Below are 19,969 nucleotides of genomic sequence, written 5' to 3' on the forward strand. Positions count from 1 at the left end.
TTCGTTATAATATTTTGACAATGTCATACGTGTATCATTTAATTGGAGAGCTGTAAAATAATAAAGCTCTTTCATTTAAAAGAGTGGATGCACTTTAGTATTCTCTTTAGCTCCAACTATCAGACTAACGGTCAGAATAAGGAGGAAAAAGACAAAGCCATTAGAGCTCAATTCTACATTCAGCTGAGTCAGAGCGAGCCAGGTTTATAATGAACAGCTTCCCCACACTGCACACGTCTTAGAAGGTTAAAACATTTCTCATTCTGTACAGGTGTTGAAAGATGCACAAAACTACATCATTTGAGCTCATTCTTCAAAGCAGCTCCTGTAAAAGTGTAGCGACAAGAGCAGTCATGAGCAGCTCTGCTGGCAGTAATGTGTTTAACACTGTCAGCTACAAGAAGGCATCCTGAATGACACGACTTCAACTTAAAACGTTCTGTGAACAAGTGTTGAAGGATGAACACAATAAGGAACAGTTCATTAATTTGTCAGAGAAGCAGCAAAAGACAAGAGCAGATTAGGACATTAATGTTATGAGAGCATTAATAGGCCTATGCTATTCCTACATTTTAAACAAGTTTTATGAGACACTGTAACATTACAGTATTGACATTCAGACAGAGTAACATTACAGTAATTCTTTATACTTTTTTTTATCTCAAAATGTTTGTAACCCATTTGTTCACCCGGTGCCAATGCCTAAGCTGTAATCCTGGGTGCTACTCTCCCTCTGCCAGCCTGGGGAGAGCCCCGAACTGAGCTAATGCTTCGTTCAATGCATGAGGAGTGAGCAGGCCGCTTCTTATCACCTGACAGGGGGGAGTTTCCCCCGGTAGGATGTAGCGCGTGGAAGGAACACGTTATTCCAACCAGTTCCTTTCCCCTACATCAGGCGCCCCGGCTGACCAGGGGGAGGCAGTAAAAAGACCAGGATTACTGCATGTTTTTGTGAGGGTACCTACCCTAGGAGACACAGGGAGAACATGCACACTCCACACGGAAAGACCCTTTCACCAACCCCACCATGGGCACTGATGACACGGAGGAGGGGACACGCCCCCAGCACCCACAGCGGGAATCGAACCCAGGACCTTCTAGCTGTGAGGCAACAGCGTTACCGACTGTGCCACCGTATTACAGTATTGACGCTCAAACAGACAGACAGACAGTGAGACTCACCCGGGCCAGGCTGACTCCACCAGGGACCTTATATGCAACGTACTTCCTGTGGAGCAAGGATTGTCCTCCATTCTACCACCACACATCCACACCTAGAGAGAGAGAGAGAGAGAGAGAGAGAGAGAGAGAGAGAGAGAGAGAGAGCACCATTAACAGCCGCGCACGCGCGCGCACACACGCACACACACACACACACACACACACACACACACACACACACACACACACACACACACACACACACACACACACACACACACACACACACACATTTTGTAGCATTAACCCTATATGATATGGACAGCAGTAAAGACAGACAGACAGACAGACAGACAGACAGACAGACAGACAGACAGACAGACAGACAGACAGACAGACAGACAGACAACTACAGTGTTAAAACATTACCCTACCATCATACTACAGTTGAGTGTGCGATTGACAACATGATTAATTCAAGTATCGTTTTGGAGTAGTTTAACATGAAGGAAATGTTACTTTTGAAGGTTGTGAAATAGCTTCATAATGACAGACAACAGACTCCCCACAGCTTACCACTCTGATAGAATAAAGTGTGGCCTAGCAGGGGGCTGTCTACTAGAGCTAGACAATTCATTTGCATTGCTAATTAATTCATAGACTGAACAAAATGGAAAGGAAAACGACAGAAACTATATTATGTTTAAAGATTTCCGGACAGCAGTTTCAAATGGTTTCCATATATGGGCACTTCAAGTTAAATATGAAAATGTATAAACCATGTGTGGTGGTGGTGTTGGTGGGGGGGTCTGGGGTTTCTATGACAATCAATTTGCCATATTAGGGAGATCAAAGCTATCGGCTTCTCTGATTGGCTAATCAAACTCATCGTCGCCACAGATATGTCAAACTGTGTCTGTGTCGTTTGAATATAAGTAGAAGTACGAACAAAACAAATGCATTCCTTCTCAGTTCTAGTAAGTAGAACGTTTTGTTTCACGGTGCATCAGGAAGGACCAACAAAGTTGACGTCCCATGCCGTTGTAGCAGTGGGGCACAAAGTGTACTGCTTTAGACGAGAGAAGAACTACGTCTTCAACACAGTGGCGTTGCGATGGATGAAGCTGACAACTGACAGAGGAGAATGTCCCCAGAACGTTCCCGACATGGACCGGGGCCACACGGCTGTCCTGATAGAACATATGATCTACATCTGAGGAGGTAAGATCTTTCAAAACAAGTACAACAATGAGCTTTATGCATTTGATGTCGACACCCACAGATGGTTCAAGCCCATGGTTTCTGGAACTGCTCCAGAGAAGAGGAGGGGCCACTCAGCCTGTGTCTTGGGGAAGGTCTTTTTTATCTATGGAGAACACAATGACATCCATGAAGACACTAATGACATCCATAAGTTGGACACCACCAAAATGGTCTGGTCTTTAATTAACACCGGAGGAACTCCACCATACATTTCATTACAACACTCTTCCACCATCATTGGGACAAAGATGTTCATATATGCGTTCCCCAACGACAACATCAGTGTGTTTGACACAGAGACCAACTGCTGGCTGAGCACGCCTTCTGCACAGCTTGTTCCACAAATACGCCAGTCTGCAGCCTTTGCCTACAATGGAGAGCTGTACATATTTGGTAGAAATGCCAGTCGTATGCGATCAGCATTTGTTGGTGGAAACATGGACCAGAACCTCAACGATCTGTGGAAATTCAATCCCGAAACCTTCTCATGGAAGAAAGTTGAGCTAAAGGGCAAAGGCCTGCACTATGAGTTTAATGGGAGCGTTTTATGGTGGGAGATCGTGTCATCCTCATCAATAATGGCCTGAACATCTTAGACTTTAACCCTAGTCTGAAGACTTTATCTATCTATCTTTATCTATTATGCAAGCTAGTGGTTATTCAGTACGATCTGGAGCAGTCGAGTCTCTCACACAACATCAGGTGGGAACTGGCAGCCATGAATACCAATGGAAAATGCATGAGTGTGCTATAAACAAAAACTAAAACAGTGAGCAAACTAAAACATACAGGCACGGACACAAAAAAAGAAAGGAAAGAAAAAGTCCACTAAAATCAAACTTCATGTGTCCAGTTTATGACATCACTTATCTATGACATATCTATGACGTCTGACTCCATATCTGGGCATTGTTTCAGTCCCGATCAGACCGCCATTGATTACCATTATAAAAGGTTTGTTTTAAAAGCTTTAATATTTCAAAAAGTGTTAAATGCAAAAACATATTCAGAGATTTATTTTTTTCTACATTGTTATGTTTTATTCAGAGAGAGACAAGAAATGCAGACAGACAGCAGGGGAAAGACAGAAAACTGTTTCCCTGCTGGGAGTGGAAGCGCAATAATAACATTATGCACACAGTCTTGTACCTTCGCTTATGTAGAATATATATACATGTTTTGTTTGTTTGTTTGTTTCCCAAAAAAAATATAAATAAATGGGAAACTTTAACTTCACAATTCACTTCCTAAGGACTTAAGCCATTCAAAAAGTGGGCGGTCCCTGTTGAGCTCCATTCCTTTCCAGAAGGGCCGGCAGCATGTTTTAACCTCCCGGCAGGTTGTCATGATGCCTCCACAGTGGATGTGAATCCAGTCTAATGTAATTACACAGCAGTGGCCTTTGTGACTAATGAAGTGAGACGGCACAAGTCCTGACTCTTTAAAACCACAATTGAATTATTGTGACAAGCGTTCCCAACGGCCTCCCAAGCAGCATGAGAGGACGAAGAGGAGAGACGAGTCTTCTTTTTTTTAAAAACACATCGGGTGCCAAACATGGTCTGAACCGTGTTTTCACAGAGTAGCGCTTCGGTTCTGAACATGGTCTGAACCGTGTTTTCACAGAGTAGCGCTTCGGTGCTGAACATGGTCTGAACCGTGTTTTCACAGAGTAGCGCTTCGGTGCTGAACATGGTCTGAACCGTGTTTTCACAGAGTAGCGCTTCGGTGCCAAACACGGTCTGAACCGTGTTTTCGGTCTTTTTGTTTTTTTTGTTTTTCTCCACACGGGAGGGTCTGGAGCAGCTCTGGAATCACCCACGGTGATTCTGAGAAGGAAGGGCCTTATAGATCACCGTGCCAAAAACATGGCTCCCCATCTGCTTCCGTTCTATCTCCTTCTCTAAAACCCCTATAACTCTGAAACTTTTTACGCTGGGGAAAAGGACTCATTTTGTATGCGCGATCGCTCCGCCATTGTGACCCGCGGTAAAGATGTTATCGTTCCAGGCGTTAGCCAGGACCATCGTGCAAAATGCACGCATGCTTTGTTTCACATGGATTTCTTGTCGTGGAGTCTACAGCTTAAGCAGCGTACTGTGAACTTATACAGTAGTAGGTGTGGCACTCCACCTCAGCAATCCATCTCCCAACGCATTGTAAGCGTTGATCTAACACATACATGGGCAACTGGCGGCCCGGGGGCCACATGCGGCCCCCACCTTCACTTAATGCGGCCCACAGGTTAATATCGGAAAACTGATATATTATTGATTTCAGCTGTTACAATTCCAAATATGCAAACATGACCCGCTTTCATTACTTCAGTCTATATTAGTAGCTTAATGACTAGTATTACAATTCTATTGTCTTTTTATGTCCAATGTATTTGTATTTAAGTTCAAGTTAACATAAGTATAATGCATTTGAAATTAAATACTTAATGTTACTTTTCAGGATTCCAATTCAAAAATAGCTCAAAAACAAGCAGGATTCCAATTCAAGAATAGCAAAAGTAGCAGATCTACAAGCTCAAAACAAGCTCGTTTTGAGCTTGTAGATCGGCTATTTTTCAGGGTAGATCGGCTATTTTTCAGGGTATCAGCTATACAATTATCCAAGTTTTAAAACAGAAATGATACATTTCTGCTTAATGTTTGTGAAATAAAAGATGTAAAGAGGCAGTCACAAAGGAGATTCTGAGATAGGTCTTTTAGTAGATTAGTGTATTAATGTGGACATGAATATGTTATGATTATGGGTAAGATGCTAGATTTCATGCTCACAGTACATGCTATCTTACTTTGTAGCACTTCAATTATGTTTTCCTTGTACTCTGTTGTCTGGACCAGGGCAGGAATTTCACGGCGGCCACAACGTTGCCCCTCTCTTTGGCCGTGTGCCCCTCGAGATATGACATGCCCTACGGCCACAGTGGCCTTGATGCCCCCCCGCCTGTACTGCTGATTTAACAGTTTCCCTGTCAATACGGTAGACACCAGTTATCTAGTTGAGATTCAACATCAAGTGAAAAGCTGCACATTACCAGTGGTATACCCAGAGGAAAAATCTGCTTCTCATTTTAATCTCAGATGCTTCTCTTGAGCAACCAGCTTTTATTTCTCATTTGAAGATCACTTAAAGATCACCTATGGATTTTATGGCTCCTAACTTGAATACTAGGATCCGTAAGCGAGACATAGGGGGAGACAGCGGTATATACATTAGAGCTGTATTTGAGAGATAGATGAGGAATAGACAAGATACAATAAGAGCTGTATTTGGGAGATAAATGAGACATGGGCGAGATACATTAAAAGCTGTATTTGAGAGATACATGAGACATAGGCGAGATACATTAAGAGCTGTATTTGAGTGATAAATGAGGCATAGGTGAGATCTCCCTATTGGCTTTGTTAAGTCTCTTTAGCTTCTCATTGAGACATACATTAGCAATAATTGAGATTTAATTTCCCATTTCTCATTGAGGTATAAATGAGTGAACATGCTAATAAATATTTAAAAAACAGCATTAATTGTGGCAAAAACACATTTATTGAAGTATCCACAAACAGCAGGCAGCTTTAACATATATTTATATGTACAAAAACAAAAATGTATTGGCATCAATTTACATAAAAGTTGAAACTTAGGTATACTGGGAGTGGGGAGACTAAAACTAAGACGAAAAATGTTCTACCTTTTTCCACTGACAAACTAAATGGAAACTAAATAAAAGCTATGATGACTAAATATACTGACAATTTCGTCAACAAATAACTAGACTAAAATGTTAGGAAGGGACTAGTGGACAAGCGATCTAGTATATGTCATCTTACAATTAGTTGCATGCTGAAAATTGCAGATCTACAAGCTCACGTGTCGCGGTGCAACGTGTTGTGAGCTTGTAGAGCTATTTTCAGCAAGTGTAAAAACAGTCATTACGACGGCATCAAGGCCCGACAAAATACATTTTTAGTCGACTAAATCAACTGTAGATTTAGTCGACTAAAATCTTATGACATTTAGTTGACTAAAACTAGACTAACACTAAAACATTCCAGGTGACTAAACTAAGTGAAAACTATTCAAGAGACTAATGACTAAAACTAAAATCTGCTGCCAAAAACACTGGGGAGTACATAGTCCTTTGCAGCACGGCTTCGGCACTTGTTGGTCATGGCTTTCTTCAAGCCCTCTTCACTGAAACCATTGGTCCATGATGCCAGAGAGGAACACCGCAAGACGTAGTCTGCAGACAGAGAAGATGACATGACACAAGTCAGTCAACATGGGTTTCCCCCGGTTAAATATATACATTTTAAAGACTATATGACTCTACAGACTGAGCACAGCATAGCCACAGACGAGGCCAACCTGGTTCAGAGTGTACTGTACGTCCCACCAGCGCAACATGTTGGAACATGCATTTTTTTTACTGCACAAAGGCAGCCAAATTGCCCAATGATAATGTATTGGTGACATCATAAATTGAGAATATAATTTACAAAACCAAGATTTGTCAAGGATCAAGTATATTTATATGTCCCAAGCTGGGCCTTTCACAGCAGATAATAAACGCCCTAAAACACAATACAGTAAGACAGACATGTGTATATTGTCACAAGATACCCCCAACAATCTTTTTAGCCCCCTTAAAAGGAGAATTCCATGCTAGAATGCTTTCTTACCTTTCTTTGTAGTTGTTACGTCCCCACCAAAGAGGTCCAGGTGTTTATTTTGTGCAAAAACTCCTTATTGCCTATTTCCCCTACCGTAGGCCCTCAATGAATTGCATTGAATGGAATGGGAATTGAATGGGGCTATGGGGTGTTGTGCTAATTCGCTTATTTCCATCGAAATAAGTAGTAAAGTGTGCCGCTTGGGATATTATTTACATTATGGAAAGAGGATATATACAAAAATAATAATAATTTTGAGCAAAAGAAATAAGCGAATTAGCACAACACCCCATAGCCCCATTCAATGCAATTCATTTAGGGCTCATGGTAGGGGAAATAAGGCCAATAAGGAGCTTTTGCACAAAATAACACCTGGACCTCTTTGGTGTGTACTTAACAACTACAAAGAAAGGTAAGAAAGCCTTTTAGTATGGAATTCTCCTTTAAGGGCATTTTTCTGTCTAATACCTAGATTATCATACCAGCAAATAGCAGCAAAGTATATGACAGATTCAATGAAGGCTCTATATCATTGATTTGTTTACCTGAAACCTGGCTAACTTCCTTAAACAGAAAAGGCACTGCTGGCCTTTCTTGCAAACAATTTCAGTATTGGAATCGAATTTCAGACGATTGTCGATTATGGTCCCAAGATATCTATAAGTGGTTACCAACTCCACTGACTGGCCATCTATAACTACTCTGAGGAACTAGTGGTGTGACAAATACTTACTGAACAGTGCATCCCTCTTCGCCTCATCCAGTTTGTTCTTCCCCTCTGGGATGACACCATGCTTTCCGCATATGACGGCATTGCGGCACTCCTCATGGGTGAAGAACACCTCGAACAACGCGTGGAATAGCCTCTTGCAGTCCTTCCTGGCACGCTGGTGTATGGCTGCCAGCTGCACAGAGGAAATCAACTGTCCACAGCCTGTGAATAGAGAGCGAGCAATTAACCAACTGCATTTTAAGACATCAGTTTTGCACTTGTAAGGCTCAGCTACATTGACCCCTTTCTGCGCTCAGTGCACCATGAAAACAGACAACTGTGACCTTCTGAAAACTTCACTATCTAGTTGCAGCTCACAACACGGATCACTCGCTACCAAGAACGTCAGGTTCAGTGTGAAATGTATGGCAAACGTAAACATCCATACCTGGATATAGCTCCTGCTGCCCGAGACTGGACACTCCAGACTCTAGGTCACCAGGGTGATAAAGCCCTTCAGTGCGTCTAGTTGCTCAGAGCCTAGAACAAAGACAAAAAAATCTGAGTCTACTGAGTGTATTTGTAAAACAATAAGATTGAGTACTGTTCTATATAGCTCTACAGTATATTCTGATAGCAGTCATTGATGAGTATTTGTTCAGTAGCAGGGGTCGATCTCCCCTGCTCTTCAGTAAACAGAAAATGTAGGGATATTTTGGGATACCAAAGTTTTCCAGTCATGTCAGAGAACTCACAAAAGAGGTACAGGATAAAGTAAAGTTTCAAGTGAGACAAAGACATTAGCAGACAACTGAAAACTGCAACATTACAGGCAATAAAACTTACTGATACTGGAGAGCACAGTGGTTATCCTCCTCAACTGGAGCTGGAGCTTCTCCACCTCAAACCGACAAGAGTCGCAAGGCTGCCACCCTTGACCCTCTGGTATGCTCTGGTCCGATGGATTTGGTTGACCTGGAAAGATTGAAAGCACGTCAAAAACTGTAAAGAAAAGTAAAAAAAAAAAAAAGTAGAATGCAAAACTCATCTATGAATCCTGAATTTGAAGGACAACAGTGCCAAGTCTGCTGACACTTAGCTGAGGAACCACACCTTCTACTGGAGCATCACTGGACGGAGATGGAGGTTGCAGTACACTGGGTGTTTCTTGGTTCCACTGATCCAAGTCCATATATGTAGCTGCATACGGCTGTGCAGAAAAGAGAAAAGGCCCTTAATTGTACTTGGTCAAAAATCATCAAAACTATAGGCTACTATACAAGCTCATAGCGCAGCACCGAGTGCTGTGCTCCGAGCTTGTAGGTCTAAATGGGTTAAGAAAGACATACCTCATCAACAGGTCGGCAGGCCTGTGTAGAAGAGGCTGGAGGGTATGGCTGTAGATCGGGGTAAAAGGTATCACAAGGTTGCAGAGACATAGAAAAGTAACCTTAGTTTGTAGTCTGTCAAAGATCTTTAAAAAATAGCTATGCCTTTATGCAATGCATTGTGGATTTTAGATAGACCAATCAAAAGCAATGTGGAATGTAATACAAGTCACAAATAAATTCAATCTAAAGAAAACATACCTCTTCAACAGGTCGACAGGCCTGTGTAGAGGCCGGAGGGCATGGCTGTAGACCATAGTTAAATGGGTCATAAGGCTGAGAGACAGAAAAATGACATTAGTTTGTAGTCTGTCAAAGATCAGTACAAATACATTTACTAAATGAAGTTGTGTTCAATGGAGTGTTGTGTTCATCACATAACATTCACCACAGTATAAATACACCCGAGATCAGTTGACTCAAATGAATTCCCCCCTCCTCCCCAACAAACCTTCTCATCCACAGCTTTGCCCTGCGATACTGTTAAATTTGAGCAGAAGGTGTGGTCTCTTACTACTAGTGAACCCAACACTTACAGTATATCTGAAATGTTACAAAGTCACAACTTAAATGTAGACATTAAATGTATTGAAAACATTTTACCGTGTCAAGAGCTGGGCAGAGGGCCTGGGGAAAGACCTGTGTGGCCCAAGGGCTAGCCCCACTTGAAAACGGATCATAAAGCTGGAGACATAGCAAAATAACATTAGCGGTAGTTTGTAGTCTGTCAAATTGAAAATCTACAGGCAATTGTAGATTAACTAACCAACACTTACGACATTTTTATCTTTAACCCATTTTGTACGGGACTCCTTTTGGTGTTTTAAGCATTATGTTATACTTTAGCTATTGAAAAATAGCAGATCTACAATTTCATAGCCCGGCACTTTTTGAAAAAACGTGAAAATGTAGTGCAAATCTTTGGATATTTTTTTTCAGAGCGTTTTTAACTGAAATCTTTGCTTCAGGGGGGTCCCTGGAACAACATATTTTCAGATGGTGGTCGGCGGCCAATTACATATAATCTTGGGGGTCCTTGACATAAAAATGTTTGAGAATGACTGACATAGAAACAGGGTTTTTTCAGAAAATCGTTCCCAGGTCTAAATGGGTTAAGTAAAGACCTTACATAGTATTGAAAAGAACATTGTACCGTGTCAGGAATCTGTGGACAGAAGCCCTGGGTGTGATGGCCTTAGGGCTTGCTAGCTGTGGTGCAGACCATTGAGCAGAAGGCTGGAGAGACATGAAATCTAACATTAGAAAAAAATATCTGAAAATAAACCAAAACAAAAAAAGAGAAAAAGGGCGTGGAACCAAAACTCTTGAGGCATAAAACTCACACGGCAAACAAGTCCGTTAAGGAGATGTCAAAAGTCCATTCAGGCAGGATGTCTAAACCAGCAGGCATCCACCGGGGTGAGGAACTCATGGTTGGAAATCAGTGACATGACAATCTGGAAGGGCACAAAAAAGAACAATATAAGTATTGAAAGCTGATTATGAGGTGTAGGTGGGAAGACAAGCAGAGAAGGTCAGGTATCTACAGGGCTGAGAATTGGGGACAGTTGTCATGTGATACAGGTGATGAGGAAAGGTGTGTGGACAGTTAGAAGATGGCAGGTCTGGGGAGGTGAGGGGCAATCCAGAAACTGCCCTGTGATCCTTTCTTCTTACATTAGTTGACTTTCCCTTTTCTGAACAACACCTAATAGGTAAAGTCCTTTTGCACACCTACTTACAAAGGACATGCAGTTACACAGGAGATGACAGCCAACGTAGAGAAGAAAATAAGTGGTCCTGCACACCATATTCAATTACTTAAGATTTATTTGCTTAACTACCTAATGAAGGTCAGCTAATCGAAACGTTCTTACAAATAGATAAATAAAATGTAACTTAAGACAGTGTTCTGACCACTTCTTTACTTCTGAACAACTCCTAAAATCAGAGCCTGAGATAGAGATCTAAAAAAAACTAATTAAGTAATAAAACTCTACTAAAATATGACCATGACAATGTCATTCATATAGTGGGGAAGAGAATGGTCCAAATGTTTTGCACATAACTTACACTCAAAGCCAATCGAAGTCCATCAATTGCTTCAGGAGGGAGGAGACAGGAGGACAAACCCACTTTTCTGGCTGAGCAGCTTTGTTGTTTGGTGCCACCGCCAAATTGCGCCAATGGGTTGATCCCAACGAAACATCTGAAATCACAAAACACATATGGAAAAGGTGCACTCACAGCTGTTCTACAAGAGAGCACATCTTTTGAGTTACACATGATGGTTCTACTTCAAGCAGAAAGTTACCTTTGAATGAATTCCAGTGTGTAACAGGCGTGCTCCTCCTGGTACACCAAAGTTGTAATAACTGGAAAACTGCCATTCCAGCCAGGAAGTTGATCTGTGGAGCCACAACGACCGACCTCAATGCTCAGCATCCATTGTGTAGCTGTGAGAACTTCACCTAAAGATAATTTGACATATATGGTTTGCATGTTAACAGTGTTTGTCTGTTGCTTTCTTCAACAGGGGGTCCGGGACCCCTAGGGGGTCCTCAGAATTACTACAGGGGGTCCGCCAAATCTTTGTGTGATATGATTATTTATTTTACCTTAACCAATTGAACCTTAGCATCCCTTTTGTGAGGAGAACTTTAGCCAAAAATAGCAGATCTACAAGCTCACAACGCCTCACGCTGCAAGCTTGTAGATCAGCTATTTTTGGCAAAGAGGGAAAAAGAGCAGACCAAGTAAACAAAAAAAGTTGAATCTGAAACACAATTTTATACAATATAGAGGGGGTCCCTGCCTCATCTCTCTCTCAGCTAGGGGGTCCATGGCCTGAAAACGTTGAAGACCCCTGGTCTTAAGGATCCATTCATTCCATTGGTACATTTGTACTCTCTTAACCTAAATTAAATGATTTTACTTTGTACTGTAGGTTCAAAACAAAATTCATAGATGTAATAATAATAATAATAATAATAATAATAATAATGAATTACAGTCAAAACAAATGAGGCCAACATTAGCTCTCACTGATGTGGTCTGATTTATACCTGAAATAAACAATGACATCATGCACCACATGGAAATTAATATGCTAATGCCATGTCTAAGACTGTGTTGCACGCCCCAAAAAAACTGATTTGAAAGCTCACAATGCGTCGCTGTGAGCTTGTAGATCAGTGATGTTTGGGCATGCGTGAGTCTGTATAACCCCCTGTATTATGACAGTCATGACGAAACTTCAACCTGGTGTTTGCACGTTCTCCATGTAATGCCCTACATCTACATTAACGTTCAGATTTCAAATATAAAGTGCTTACCCCATGGCCACGGATGTTACAATCCACTTCGGGTCGGTGTAAGTACCCGTATATTCCGGATTGTTAAAAAAAAAAGCATTTTAATCCGATCGGTGGCCATTTTGTCATAGAGTTATAATGTAACAGAGTGCAGTACTCCTCCCAACCGATAGGGTCAAGTAGTTGAAAGCGTACAGAAATACGGAGAAAATGGCCATCGATCGAATTAAAATGCTTTTTATTGAACAATACAGACGATACGGGTATTGCCGAGTGCCCGAGTAGACTTGTAACATCCGTGACCATAGATTGAGCACTTTATATTTAAAATCTGAACGTTTATGCAGATGTACAGGTTGTAAATGGAGAAAGTGCAAAAAACTGGTTGAAGTTCGGCCGTGACGCTCGTGATGGACGAGCGTCGTGTGATCCATAGCTAATACACGACAAATGCACGACGTTTACGATACTAACAAGTTGGATAACACACTTTAATTCCATAAAGTAATTCATCTTACCTGTTATCTAGTAGAGTAGAAGCACGGAAGCAACTGGTTTGTAAATAAATGTTCTCTTAGCCGACGGTTAGTTTCTCTGGCTGAACCCGACCGGCCGGTTCAAAACTGATAAGCTCCGCCTTGAACAGCTGCGTGACGTAATGACGTAATGTCGCACTGTAGGTCTGGTCAGGTTCTCAACCTGTGGGTCGGGACCTTATTTTTAACTCTATGGTCGGGACCCCCAGGGGATCCCCACCTGATTGGGGGGGATCTGTAGGTGGCAGTGACAGTGAAGTGACAATTTAAGTAACCCTTTTAATACCTAAAAAAAAAAAAAGAAAATAGCTGATCTGCAATAAGAAGTTATAGATTTTTTAAATAGTTCAAAGTTAAGCTTTTCTCACATTTTTCAAAAATATTTTTTTTAAATTAAAAAACATGTTTTCAGACTCAAAAGAGGACGCTGAATCAAATAGGCTAGGTCTCGATTTTGTATGACCCTTATAAAGTGGTTTAAACAAGCGTTAAAATTTCATAAACTTGGAAGCTTTTTTCACAAACATATTATTATTATTATTATTTTATTTTGACCCTTCCACCCTCTTATTTAGATCATTTTGAGTCGAATGGTAGGTTACACAATAGTCTAGTATTGTTTAATAGGGAAGTTATAGATTTTTGAAATAGTTCAAAGTTTATCTTTTCTCACATTTTTTAAAAATATTTTATTTTTAAATTTAAAAACTCTTTTTCTGACTCAGAAAAGGACGCTGAATTGAATGGAATAGGTCTCGATTTTCTAGGACCTTGGGAAATACAAAAGCTCACCAAAAAGATTGGACGTTGACTTTTGTCACAAAAGTTAGCACAAAATCTGGAACTAATCGCTCCAGATATTTTTTAAAAATCTAAAACTTCTCTCCATCCATATTGAGAGTAAGCCGGATATTTTGGCACCAGCCCTGATTTTTTTTGACACTGATAAAGCTCAAAGTTCAGCGAAAAGACTGCAAAGGTCAACTCTTGCTAAAAGAAGAAAGAAATTATATTTTTCTTCGAGACTCTGGTTTTAGACAAATATGATGACACTGATTCCAAATATTTACGTTTTATTTTTCTCGGAAAACAGGAAGTGCCTCAAAAGGCCACTTCCTGGTTGGTTTTAGGGTGTTCCAGGCCCGTGATTTCCCCGATATATTTTTTTCCTAAATCTACACGTAAAATAATGCCAAAAGTCGAGATGATCAAACACTGATATCAAATCATGATTTAATTATCCTTTAATTGGCTATGGTTACGGCTTCGCTATCTTGCTCAATATCTCGAATACGATAAGGACTTAGGGTCCACTTTTTGGATATGTTGTAGAACTGGCTGAGACGCACGCATGGATGTCTTGTTTGTCCCGTTACGGCACTTTTTTTTTTTTACTTTGTCCTTTGGTATGGTCTTAAGGTTTAAGACTCTATGAGCCTTCCAAAAGTATAGAAGGTCAACTTAGGAGTGTCGTACCGTGACAAACAAGACGTGTGCGCCTTAGCGAGTTGTACAACATATCCAAAAGGCAGATTCTAAAGATGTATGGTTATTGAGATATATCACTTTATTGCACGTATTAACTTGACATTGGACCCTAGCCAATTCTCTCGTAGAAGCGCTGCTGCGCTGAAAATAGCAGATCTACAAGCTCACAACGCGTTGCGATGCGACCTGTTGTGAGCTTGTAGATCTGCTATTTTCAAATAGCCAATGCAGCCATACAGATCTGCAAGCTTAACCGAATGACTGTTAAAGAAGTTTGTTTAAATTAGTTTATAAAATGATATATTTTCACAGCGATTATTTATTAGTGTAGATATACATTTATGAGTGGATTATGTGTCCAGATGCCTCTCAGTCAAACAATGCTTGCTCCGCAGGTCTAGGATGGAATAAACGGGTGCAGCCAACGTCAACAACTGGTCTCGACCAGACGTGAGATTTCAGCCTACCGTAGGATAAAGCCCACGTCAGGATATATTGATAAATGCCGAAAGGTGCGGTGATCTCGCCGTACGCCCATTATTTGGGCTGCACCGCGTTGATAAATGAGGGCCAAGGTGTGGGCCAACATGCATGCTGTTCAGTTTGTCTTTCAGAAGGGGGGGGGGGGCTGTATGGTGTTAAAGGCGCTTCGAAAATCAAAAAATAATATCCTCACAGCACCACTTTCCTTGTCCAGGTATGTACTGTAGTCGAAGCTATTGAGGTCAGAATTAAAATCCCTGTATAAGGTTGCAGGTACCCCAACTTTAAGCTGGTTCCCTAGGCCTAGTAGAGCCTAGGGAAGTTGAATCGCATTCATTTTAATTGTTTATGATACTAGTCACCTATTTCTTGGATTATGAACGTTGTCCCAAACGTTCATAATCTATCACGTGGTTTCCCAGTTTTTGTTGCCAGACCCAGGGGGTCGGCCTACATGAGGCTTTGTCCGTCCCCCTTTCGTCCATACATGGGCATAACTCGGTCCCTTTCGTCCTTACATGGGCATAACACGGTCTGTCCCCCTTTCGTCCATACATGGGCGTAAAAGTCTGTCCCCCTTTCGTCCATACATGGGCATAAAAGGGAATTTATTCTGGGTCTGGCAGAACCAGGTCTCCTGGTCTTGTTGTATTTGTATTTCATAGTAAGTCCCAGAAATAATGAATTAATTCCTTATTGGTGTCAAATGAGATATCCTGAAGGCTTTAACAAATTGTTAATAATAACTGAAATTAAATCACTGATACTGGACATTTTGTCTTGTGGAAAAAGGAGAAATGTCCAATTACATTGGACTTTTTTAGATTTGAACATAAATGGTAAATGGTGCATTTATATAGCGCCTTTATCAAAGGCACTTTACATAGATTGTGCATCAATTCACCCATTCACACACCGATGGCGGCGGAAACCATGCAATGCACCAACCAGCACATCAGGAGCAATATACTGTAGAGGTTCAGTGAAACCGGGTTTGAACTGGCAACCTTGTGGTTACCATCCAGCCACAGTGAGCCACTCTACCCCTGAGCCACTGCCACCCATAAATATGAATAAATATGCTTATAATGACTTAACTATTATATAATTGATATGTGCTAATTGGATCACCAAAATGATTTGTCTATGATGAATAATAAATTAAGGAGTCTTTTGAGTCATTTCTAGTGGTCAGACTTTGGTAGACCTTTGATATGTTATGAATAATTAAGGTCTGGTGCCTATCTGAGTCTTATGGGATTTGATCGATCTCAGTATTAAAGAGCTCTAAATGAGATTATGTTGAGCTCTCACTCTGAGCTATATTTGAGAAGCAACAATTCTGCTATACTGAGCAACATTTAAGCCATTTTTGATATCTCCTGTATAGCTCAACAGAGCTCCATCTGAGACATACTGAGTCTATTTCTCAGGAGAAAACAATGAGAAACATACATTTGAGATGCAACAATGCTGCTACATTGAGCAACATTTAAGCCATTTTTGAGATATCCTGTATGGCTCATCAGAGGTTCCATCTGAGACATACTGAGTTTATTTCTCAGGAGAAAACGATGAGAAACAGGAGCCATAAGCTGAAATCTCCTTTTTGCCTCACATTTATCTCATTTATGGCTTAAGAAACAAATGAGCCAGAGATGAGAGCTCAAACTTGGATTATGCTTTCCTCTGGGTAGGTTTGATTTCGAGCCTATATACCAGCTTAAAATGCTACGGAAGCCAAGCAACGCTTTGGAGAGAGAGGGGGGAGATAGAGAGAGCGAGTGCGTGAGAGAGAGCGAGAGAGAGAGCGAGAGAGAGAGAGAGAGAGAGAGAGAGAGAGAGAGAGAGAGAGAGAGAGAGAGAGAGAGAGAGGGAGTATTCCATATGACAGACTGATGTGCCCCGATGTTTTATCGTCATTCATCTACAGGGGGGTAGGTCATCCTGGTTAGGATGGAGACAACCCACAGAGCCTGGTTAGGTTGGAGACAACCCACAGAGCCTAGTCCCTCCACGTGCCAGAGCCTCCCCGAGGCTCTGTCCCGGCAGAGTACTTTCGGAGAAGCGGACTGCCCTGTCTTGCCCTATAGGACTGACTGTGGGTGCTACTGGGACGTAAGTCGGGGCTTGATCAACCCTGGCTGGGTCACCTGGGCGAGGGTGTATGTTGTATGTTGCGAGACCCGAAACACCCTATGACCCCAGGCTACAACACTGATGATACGTCCCAGTTGCATCCATGTGATGTTTTTCTTTATCACCCAGGCCCATGAAATTCATAGGCAGTCATGGTAGCCAATTATAATGACATCTGCTACAACTGACTCATACTGATACAGAACCATACTCGTTACTGTCCGGCAGGAACCAGCTAACTCCATTTTTCAGCTTTTGCATTTTTTCCCCATAAATCAGTGCTATTTTTTAACCAAAAAAATCAGGGCCATTGAACACCCTTTACGTCTGTGTGTTGGTAAAATATTGAACCAATGAAAAGTATTAAAAAGCGCTTCTGACAAAAGCAGAGCAACTCCATTGGATCCTCAAACTTTCTGCTAAACCAGCTAACTCCAGCAAAGGGGGGTGGAGTTACCTGGTTTTGCTGTCTCCAGGCTCCACCCCCTTTTGACCTCCAACCTCATTGCGAGCTTGGAGGTCCATTCAGCTGTTCTTATCAATGATGAACAAAACCTCCTAACTCCATTTATTGTTTATTTTTGTTTTGTTCTTTTCTTTTCCTGAAAAATGGAACATTTTGGAGTTAGCTTGTTCCTGTCGGACAGCAGAGATATATAGGCTATATATTGTCGCTGTCGGGTGGAAACCTTGTATCTCCAAAACTGTTTTTTTTAAATTATTTAAAAACAATGGTTTAAAATGGTGAAAATAGCCAAACAAGCTATAATTATTGATAATTCAGAAATACTTTATTCTAAATAGTGAAACATCAACTTAAGTCATTAATACTGCAAGTTCAATCACATTTCATTCGAATGAAAATAACTTGTGGGGAAAATACATAATATCTCTAATCTGTGAATGTAATGTGATTAATGTGAACCTACCTACAGTCAGTGAAGTCCAGGGCTGAATGTGACAAATATCGAGACCTATATGACTTTGTACAAATATTGGTAATTTGCCAATACATTATTTTGTGAAATAAATGGGTTATATTTCACAGCTAGTTATACTATTCTTGTACTACATTGAAATGAAATCATCCTTAAACTTCAAGTTAAATTCATTATTTCCGTGGACTTCATCACTGTTTTATTTGATGGCCTTCCTGCCCTGGCATTTGGCCTTTGTGCCCTTAAAAAATTGACAACACCAAAGGCCAAGTGGCCTTGCCCTTAAAATGTCAAAATTCCAGGCCTGGTCTGGACCACTATTTTGTTTTTTGTTGACTCGGGTTCAGGACAATTAGAGAATGTCTGCTAAATGCCTGAAATGTACATTTTAAATTGATTTGAATTCAACATTTGTCTTTTGCAGGGAATATTTTAAATGAACAACAATGTCTTCCTACCTTCCTTATTACCGTTAGAATTCCAGTTTCCTGCACAAACAAAAGGAGATTTTTTCTAACCTTTACACTCCATTCAAATGCAATGCATTCTGGGATAGGGGGGTGTGATAAGTAATTAGTGAGCACAAAATACCTTTTGTTACATTTGATTACTTTTTCTTTTGTTCTAAAACAATAACGATTACTGCTGCTCATGATAGAATTGGTCTGTCTGTCTGTCTGTCTGTCTGTCTGTCTGTCTGTCTGTCTGTCTGATTTGTACAGTAACTGGTGTCAAGGGCCGAGGGTGAACAGATTAACTCTTCACTCTGTACATAAAGAGGGTGTGATGTCATGTTATTGGGTCTCTCTCTCTCTCTCTCTCTCTCTCTCTCTCTCTCTCTCTCTCTCTCTCTCTCTCTCTCTCTCTGAATGAATGAATGAATGAATGAATGTAACTGTCAGTCCAGTCATTGTGAACAAACAGTCAGTCAGTAGAACAGCAGCAGACAATCAGGACACATCCTAGTTCAACATTCAGTCCTGCTGCATCACAACTACATTTTGTCACCTTCTAAAAAACTAAGTATTCACATTCCTGGAGGGAAAGAGCAGAGTCTTCACTTGTTTTACTAGACACACACATCTAGAGCAGCCAGCACAGTCAGCAAATAATGTCAAAATAACAAACACATCTAGAACAGAAGGAGAATGACTCAGCAAATAATGGCCAAATAACAAACACATTGAAAACCTATCAGGTACCATACATTGTCCTAGAAATAGCAACCAGGAGTTGCTATATATAAATTAACCCTGTTCTACAGCCAGACAACACACACTTTGCTATAAACTGCAAGACAGACAGACAGATTTTTATCAACACGACACACCTGGCATAAATGAATGGACTGCTTTCATTACCGTAAGCAATTAGGTACAGTCTTATTTTATACTCATTTATACTCACTAGTTTTAACTCTAACCTTAACTGGTTGCTTTCTGAGGCACATCATAATGTTTGTGTCAGACTTGCTGTACGGTGCCACAGTTTACTGCTTATTGTTTAATCCATTAAGACCTGGAACGCATCTGTGTCACTTTAGATTTCTTTGGCTATTCAAAAATAGCAGATCTACAAACTCATAGCGTGGCACGAGTTTATATGTATTTTGGCCGCGTACCCCCATCTCAACAGTGTTTTGTGCCAGGGACCCCCAGAAGCAAAGATTTGAGTTACAACAATTTCACACCAATGCTTTAGGTATCTTGGCTGCTGTACAGACACAATGTTCCCCTGCTGGATCAATGAAGTGCAACATTCATCTTAATCTCTTGATGTAAGAGTGTTGATAAAGGTCAGCATTTTGACTGATGAAGAAAAGAAAAAAAAACATCAATAAAGTATTGGGAGCAGTAATCCTGTGT

At 40.9% G+C, this 19,969-nt stretch overlaps 1 protein-coding gene and 1 long non-coding RNA gene across 5 annotated transcripts in view; one reads left to right on the forward strand and one right to left on the reverse strand.

Moving 5' to 3' along the window:
* The window catches only part of LOC311056921 (polypeptide N-acetylgalactosaminyltransferase 10-like), a 527,855-nt gene that overhangs the window by 193,390 nt on the left and 314,496 nt on the right, over positions 1-19,969 (forward strand). The gene's annotated exons all lie outside the window — the stretch shown is intronic.
* On the reverse strand, positions 10,342-13,214 carry LOC311057139. The gene is made up of 5 exons (XR_014601955.1): positions 13,039-13,214; positions 11,521-11,677; positions 11,280-11,415; positions 10,550-10,663; positions 10,342-10,442 (listed from the first exon to the last, which is right to left on the reverse strand). It is a non-coding gene; the product is annotated as an uncharacterized lncRNA (long non-coding RNA).

Source organism: Gymnoscopelus microlampas (genome assembly GCF_963454915.1).
Source record: "Gymnoscopelus microlampas genome assembly, chromosome: 12".
Classification (NCBI taxonomy): domain Eukaryota; kingdom Metazoa; phylum Chordata; class Actinopteri; order Myctophiformes; family Myctophidae; genus Gymnoscopelus; species Gymnoscopelus microlampas.